Genomic DNA, 8,462 nt, shown 5'->3' with positions numbered 1-8,462 from the left:
AGAAAGTGGTAGATGCAAAAGTTAACTGCCATAAATCCTGATATAAAATTGGCATAAAGATCCCAGGGGAAAAAAAAAGAGAGAGAAAAGTTCTAGAAAAATAGTGCAATAATGCCTCAAACCAGAAGCATAGACATCAGGTACATTGCTTATTTAGCCATGAGTCCTATGACATGGACCATGGTTGGGTTCAGTGCTCCTTCAGGCTGGAATTCAGAGGTTTGACATGCAAATCACACTCATTTAAAATAATTAGTCCATAAATAATTTAAAAATATGGACTAAGTAAGACATTTGCATATATTTTTTTCATCTGTTATAGGGCAATTAGAAATATAATTGATTTATATTATCATTTATAAATGATTTATAAAGCCTATACTGAATGGAAACCTGAGTAAATTGGACAGCTATCATCTCATCTGGGAAAATTTAGATGGCTGTCTGAAAATCATATTTTTCAGCTCATCAAGACAAATGAGGACATGACATTACTAGAAGTGTAGTAATCTATATAGTTATAATCTTCTACCAAGGTTATAAAACAATTTTTTGTCTTTAAAAAGCTATGTGGCATTTTCCACTGAAACAATAGAGAAATAAGCAATGAAAATTATTCTATTTTTTCTTTTCTCTAGTCATTTCACAAACATACTCCCTTCTTCCTATCTATTCTGTCTGACTCCTAGTCTTAAGGAGTAGGCAGCAACTGCATTTTGCATAGCTCTGAGCACGTTACTGGTACCTAGTGTATAAATAGAAAATGTGAATGAGTGACCATAATCAGCTGTTGATAGAACACTTTTTGTCTGTCTGTTTTCTAAACTCATGTCTGGGTACCAATATCCCACATATCTACTTTTCTCTCCTCTGGTATATGCTGAAGAAGTAATTTGTAATTCAGCTGCATAAAAAAATACCAAAACCACATCCTTTTTTCTAGGGCAAACAGTGCTTTAGAATCCTCTCAGGGTGGGAGATGGCTTGGCAATAGGAAGTTATTTAAATTAGTTGCTGTTCTCACTTCCATTTATAACACCTGCAGTATTTGAAATTGGCATGTTGACTCCTCAGTGATGTATTTTCACAAAAACTGGTTTTTCCTGCAGCTTTTGTTAGCACACACACTCAGAAACCCCTATATGGAATTACAAGGGCTCAGTAAAAAATGCCTACTTCCACACTGCATTAATTCTAAAAGCAAAAGGAGAAGGCTTATATATAAAAAAATAAAAGTAATGATATATTAAGCCACTGAAAATAAATACACATGAGTACACTGTGTCAAATAGTGAATCTCAGGGACTGTGACTCTATGTATTCATTTTACCTGTTGATTTTTTTTCCAATATGAAACACCATTTAAACCTAGCAGAAGAAACTCTTGGATCATTGACCAACAAATAAAACCAATTTATAAAAACTTCTAGCAATATTCATCACCTCTGCAATTTGATTGATTTTTATTTTTGCTAAATTGTCCTAAATATGAGAACTGTACAAGAAGGAAGGGCATGCCTGTCCCTAGTAAATGTAAGGGCAAATTATATGCTCAAGAATTAACATGTCTTTAAGAAAAAGAATGCAAAGTTCAAAACCTGCTTTAAATGTATAATTGCACCAAGATTATTTCTCTTTCCTGAATTATGTTTTGTTAAAGGGACAGCCTCTTCAAGTGGCCTAGAAGAGAGGTCTCTATTATGGCTATTACTATTATCATAATCACTATTTTAGTAGAAATATGATTAAATCTGGAGGAAAGCAGAGAGATTTTAGACATAGGCTACTACCATCAGGTAAGAGAACTAGCAAACAAAACATCTTGGGCCAACAGAGCTGATGTTAATTACTCTGACACAGATAGGAGTTTTCAAAATTATGGTCTTATGACTTACGATCATTGCTGCTCCTGGAGATAGGAGTGCAGATTTTATGACAATGTTTGATGCATGTCTTAGCAATCATGTATAATACTGGGAACATCTCTAGACTCACTGATTAACTTGATTTACTGAGGGGTCATTTAATAAGTTGATGGATCCCTCAGCCACAAGGGATTAGATAGATATGAAAGGAGGATGACATATGCATAGGCCTGTTTAATCAATCATTAAAACCTAAAGCAACATGCCTCTGGTAGAAGAGCAGCCTAAACTGAGTTTCTATGCATCATTCTGAATCCAGCAGGTATGCGAGAACCATAATGCTGGGAAATTTCACCCACACAATTATTTTGTTATACCACCTTATCAGTAAAAAAGAAGATAAATTTTGTATTTTTTCAGCTGGTTTAATAGAAGTTCTTGTGAAAGTTGTCATTAACTCTGTGCCTAAAAGATAAAACACATGGAAAATTGTACAATGTAAAATTTTGTTTCAGTCTGAAGCTCAGCTCCAATTAAATAATATTTTAATGTTTAGATAAGCATTATAATTAATATAAAATTACTGGGTTTAATATTACTGTTATACTTCAAAAAATAAAAATAATTTTAAAATAGACAATGTATGACAATTTCTTAATGTAAGTTTATGTGTACACACAAAAATGTGTATGGATATGTACACATGAAAATATGTGCATGAAAGTGTTTTTTTTGCAAAAATGTAGCAATCTGCTAGGAAAAAGAAGGCTGCTGTATAAGAATACAGTATGTTCAGAAAAAAAGTTCCCTGCAGAAATGCAAACACCAGTACACAGTGTCCTTGATTATAAACTTTTCTACTACAGTCCTTTGTAAAGGCATAATGAATGGTACTTTGGTGGCTTCATATCCAGCACCAGCCTGGCAACATTCAAGAAACATTTGGACAATATTCTCAGGAGCATGATGTAGCTCTTGAGGATGGTGCTGTGCAGGGCTGGGAGTTGGAATCAATGATCCTTGTGGGTCCCTTCCAACTGAGCTTATTCTGGGATTCTGTGATATGAGACTGAGGAGGAACTACTACAAAATTAAATAGATTGCTCTTTGAATCACCCATTTTACATGAAGGAAAAATATGCTAATGCAGTTGGAAGAATACACAGTCAAAAAAAAAGTTAGTATAATAAGAGTTTCTATGGAAATCCTGAACACTGTATTGATAATTTCAGGGGGAGGGTCCGTAGTTCAAGAAATACAATCTACACTCTTTAAGGAACATTATTGATGTTATATACATACTGTATTGTGTTGGTTTTGGCTGAGGTAGAGTTAACTTTCTTCACAGTGGATGGTATGGGGCTTTATTTTGGATTTGTGCTGAACACAGGGCTGATAATACAGAGATTTGTGTTTGTTATTGCTGAGCAGGGCTCACACAGAGCCAAAGCCTTTTCTGCTCTTCGTGCTGCCAGGCTGGTGAGGAAAGTGGATGTGCATGAGAAGTGGGGAGGAGACAGAGAGGACAAGTGACCCAAACCTACCAAAGGGCTATTCCAGACCATATGGCATCATACCCAGTATGTAAAGTGGGGGGAAGAATAAGGAAGGGCTGGATGTTTGGAATGAAGGCTTTTGTCTTCTCATGTCACCATTACATGTGACAGGGCCCTGCTCTCCTGGAGATGGCTGAACACCTGCCTGCTCATGCGAAGCAGTGTTAATTCCTTGTATCACATTGCTTGTGCATGGCTTTTGCTTTCCCTGATAAACTGCCTTTATCTCAATCCATGAGTTTTCTACCTTTTACCCTTTCCATTCCCTGCTGAATCCTGCTGGTTGGGGGAGTGAACAAGCAGCTGCATGGCACCTGGCTGCCATCTGGGGTTAAACCATGGCAAGTATGTCTGTATATAAAACTTCTAAATCATTTCCAGAAATACTGGCATTTGCATTTAGTAAGAAATACCATTGATGTTTTACTTTATATTTATACAGGTTTTTCAGCAACATTTTAGATTATATTGAAAGAAAAGACCTTGTACCTACTGACATTAGGCTTTAAAACCAACTTTTAGACCCCATATGTTAGAAATTACTGGTGTTAACTATTCCTATTCCTGCCCAGACAGAGTCTTAACTGGCAAGAGTATAACAGTTAAAACATGGAAAACAATCAACTGATAGCAGTCGCTTGAGTTTGTAGAGAACTGCAAAAAGAAGCAACCTAAGGTAGAGTGTTTTTATCTCACTTTCTCTGTTCCTGTTTGTCCCTTCTAAAACATTTCTGACTTTCCATATCTTTAAGTACTGACTGTAAGTCTGGCATTCTGTTGGTTTTTTTTCATGTGCAATTCATGAAACAGCCCCTCACTGCCCCACAAATTGAGAACTCTTTGTGTCCTCATTTCATGTTTTGTAAGAAAGCAGGAATAATTAGACAATAATAAAGGAAATCCTGGCAAGTCTCAAAAGAAAATTCTCAAAAGAGAGATTTTGCTTATGTTTTTACTGCTCAAATTATGTCACTCTTTGAGATGACCCAAAAACTGTGGTTCAATAAACACTGAAAGTACAAAGAATTCTTTCTCTCCTGCACTCCCTTGTGCCTTTACACACATTAATGTGGGAGGCTCATAAAAGTGAAACACCAGGGATGAGGGCCTTTATTTAGCCAAGGCATAATAATTTAATACAAGTGTAATGCACATAATGTGTTGACTTGCAAATGGAATAATCTAGGATCTTCAAGTGCACACTTTCAATAAAACAGTAATTTAAGAACACTTTTTAAAACTAATGCATTCAGACAATGTATGCCTTCTCTATTATCTATTCATGAAGTTGCTTCTCCCTCGCACACTTGAAATAAATGTTGAATTGACTTTCTAACTAATTATAGAACAGTGTTAAGCAAGTCACAGCACAGTGACTTCAGCTGAAGTGTCCTAGGTGACTTATGAAAGACTAGAGGCACTTGGATTTCTTGGAAATAAGACACTATGCAAGACAAACACCTCGTCCTGTATTTGTAGTACACTTTCAGCAGACAAACATAAGCAGTGCTCTTTCTAGGTCACTCCTCCACATCAGGGAAATGGGACTGAGGTTCATTAACTGAAATTTACTTTCAGCTGTGAAGTCTTTTCAATCTGGAAAAGATACCCTAAAATTGTCCTTTATCTTTTCACACTGAAAGTGCATCCTTCTCATCAACTCGATGGATACCAAAATAGCTGAAACCCTACTAAAAATATGTCCTTACCTCTGTTCTTCCATACAATGCACAGTCATTCTTCAGGTTGCACATTATATAAATAAAAATTAACTTCAGTTAATAATTTTGATTATTACTAACTAAAGCATATCAAAATAATAATAGTATATATAGCTGTGTTACAGATATAAATTCTCAGGAGCTAAAAGCTAACAGCATCAATCTCTCAGCATCCATTTGCCCAGGAATTTTCAGCTCATTAGAAGTTCCAGTCCCTACAGCTAAAATGTTCATCAGACTTAATAAATAAATAAATAAATACATACATACTCTGCACTCTTTTACTGTAAAATAATGAGCAACCTCCACTGGTCCTGTGCCATGACATTTGTCATTGTTCCTTCAGGACCCCAGATAAACCTGAAGATTTTTTTTTCTGACAATCTGCTGCAGCCATCCAGGGTTTGGTTTAATCATCCTCCTTTCCCACTTTCAGCCTGCTTATTTGATGGCTCTGGTCTAATTAGAGACATCACTGTTACTGCTCTCTAGTGGAAGGAAGAGAGAATTTAGCCCCCATATAAAATTTACTGCAGCATTTAATGTTGCTTTATCAGAGATTAGTAAAATACTTGATCTCTCTGATGTTGCAGGTCAATGTTAAATTCGGGCTAAGTCATTGTTATGAGCAGTCAAAATGTTTTGATATATATTTTCTGTTCTTTCACTGAAATACTGTATATTTTTTAAAAAATCTCTTTTCCTTGAAATTCACATTATTTTGAATTAAATGTACACACAGGGTATTTCTCAAGGGGCTTTTGCTTGGCTACAGCCTGTGACCATGTGCCCCATAAAGACTTCATCCACTTCAATGTAACCTGTGCATAAAACTGGGGGGGCAAGGGTGAGGGAGGGACAGGACAACATTGCAACAAGGGAAGCAATTTCTGAGAAGATTAGCCCATAAAAGAGGTCTCAAACAAAACTCCCACTAGCCACTGCAGGAACATATCCTGTCAACACATTTCAGGGATGCTATTTTTCAGCCTAAAAGTCAAGGTTTTATTGAGGTAAAAGATTGTGCTGCAGTCCTGCCCCCTGTTTTACAGCCACAGAGTGGTTTATTTCAATCCATTTTCCTTCTTTAGAGCTGGCTCAGTATAAATGATATGAGGCCCTTCTCTTTCCGAGCTTTTATTAGATTATTTCTTGGCCACAGCAAAATACTTTTGTGTTGGAAGGGGATGGGGGGCAGGCAGGGTGGTGTAGGTTTGGTTTTGTTTTTTGTTTTTTTTTTTCTTTAAGCAGAGACAGAAGGATGTATGTCCTAAAGATAGGCTGATCCATTCTGGGCTTAAAAGGACTCTGATGGCCCTGGCTGTCCTTTCTCTCTCATTTTCCTATATCTGTGTAGGTGCTAAAATGATGTTTGCTATTGTATTGGGTTTTTTTTAATTAGTGCAGAGAAAAAGAGGGGGAGAGGAGAGGAGAGGAGAGGAGAGGAGAGGAGAGGAGAGGAGAGGAGAGGAGAGGAGAGGAGAGGAGAGGAGAGGAGAGGAGAGGAGAGGAGAGGAGAGGAGAGGAGAGGAGAGGAGAGGAGAGGAGAGGAGAGGAGAGGAGAGGAGAGGAGAGGAGAGGAGAGGAGAGGAGAGGAGAGGAGAGGAGAGGAGAGGAGAGGAGAGGAGAGGAGAGGAGAGGAGAGGAGAGGAGAGGAGAGGAGAGGAGTGAATGAGCATTGATAACAACTTCCACTCTGAGTCTTTGAGTCATAATGATCCTTGCATATAATTAGGATTTTAGGTAGGTGTGAATGACTATCACAAACATCCACCTTGTGATCCTCTTTATTGTTTTGGTCTTTTTTTACTTCAAATCCATCATCAATGAATTTACTTTTATTTATTACAAAAAGCACTTTTGCTTTCTGTGTATTTTCAAATACCGGAGATGTTTTAATGTCCAAAGAGAAGGGACATCCACTTTTAGAATTAGTCATAAAGGCCTTATATAATTTTATAATGCCAAGGAGTTGATGCCTTTCAAGATTAATATCCAATGCTGTGCTGCAAAAATGCAGAATAAAAGTCAATCCTTACATGAGAGAGTTACAGCCTAAGCACATTTATCTCAGAAGGTCTGAGCTGACTGGCTTAGTTACTGGTGCTCTATTTTTGTGATGAGTAGGTGTTTAAAAATTGTTTGCATTATAAAGGTGCCCCCTCCAGGAAAAAAAAAAAAAAAAACAAACTTACATTCACAGTGGCCTACACACAGAGAAACAACTTCCCCAGTAAATACATTAAACAGTAATGACAAAAATTTAATATAGGACAATAATTGTAACAACAAGTAGAACTAGAAGTGTAAGCAACAATTTATTTGGAAAATGTATTTCCTTTTGTCAGTATTCTGCAACCACGTTAGAAAAAAATAAAAAGGAAGTAATATTTCATTAAGAAAAATATGTCTCTGGAAAGCAGAAAATGTGAAGAAGGAAGAATTTTTTTCTTGCAGTTTTTGTTTTGGCTTGCTTTTTTTTTTTCCACAATTTTGTATTTTGCAGGCAGGCATTTTATTGTGACAGAATGTGAATGTATTACTAGATAAAATGTAGAGTTACCTTGCCTTTTACATTCAATACTCCACTCAATCTGTTACTGCCATGGAGAAATTGTGTGGTCACTAACACATCCTGTCAGTGTGATGCTATGGTGGTTCCAAATTTCATTTGAACTTAAGTATATGGTGAGTCAGAGCAGGAGTCATGACATCAAAGTAACCTGCTTAAAATATGTTGGGAAAATACTTATTTAAAGGAACTTATTTCATTGTGTATTTTACCCTTAATATTATTTTTCACTTCTGGACTATTATGAAACAATGAAACATAACTCTTATAGATTCTTAGAAAGATATATGATATCCAAACTAGGTTTATTGTAAGAACTTTCCACAAGTTCTAAATTTTATTCAAAACATAAAGTGGCTCTTTTTCAAGATGAAGAAGCTACTCTCTATATAATATAATAATGTGTAATAATGGAGTTAAAACAAAAAAAAAAATGCACAATACATTTTATCAAAGAGAGGATTGAAAGTTATTTTAAAATTAAATTTCAAAAATGTGAGTTCTTATATTATTTCATACAAGTATTTAGTTGCAATAAGTACAAGTCTTTAAATACATTTTTGAGGTAATAAGGAAATTACTCATTAAATTTCATTTAAAAGTGAATTGAGTGGCAGTTCAAGATCCAAGATTGTAAACTGGCCAACATTTTGACTCCATGTCAATAGTGCACCATCACCTTCTTCCTTCTCACTTGGGTCACTTAGCAATAGTCTGTAAACTAGAGTCCAAAACATACTCTGGGAGC

Source organism: Cinclus cinclus, chromosome 1 (genome assembly GCF_963662255.1).
Source record: "Cinclus cinclus chromosome 1, bCinCin1.1, whole genome shotgun sequence".
Classification (NCBI taxonomy): Eukaryota; Metazoa; Chordata; class Aves; order Passeriformes; family Cinclidae; genus Cinclus; species Cinclus cinclus.
This window is presented reverse-complemented; position numbering follows the sequence as displayed.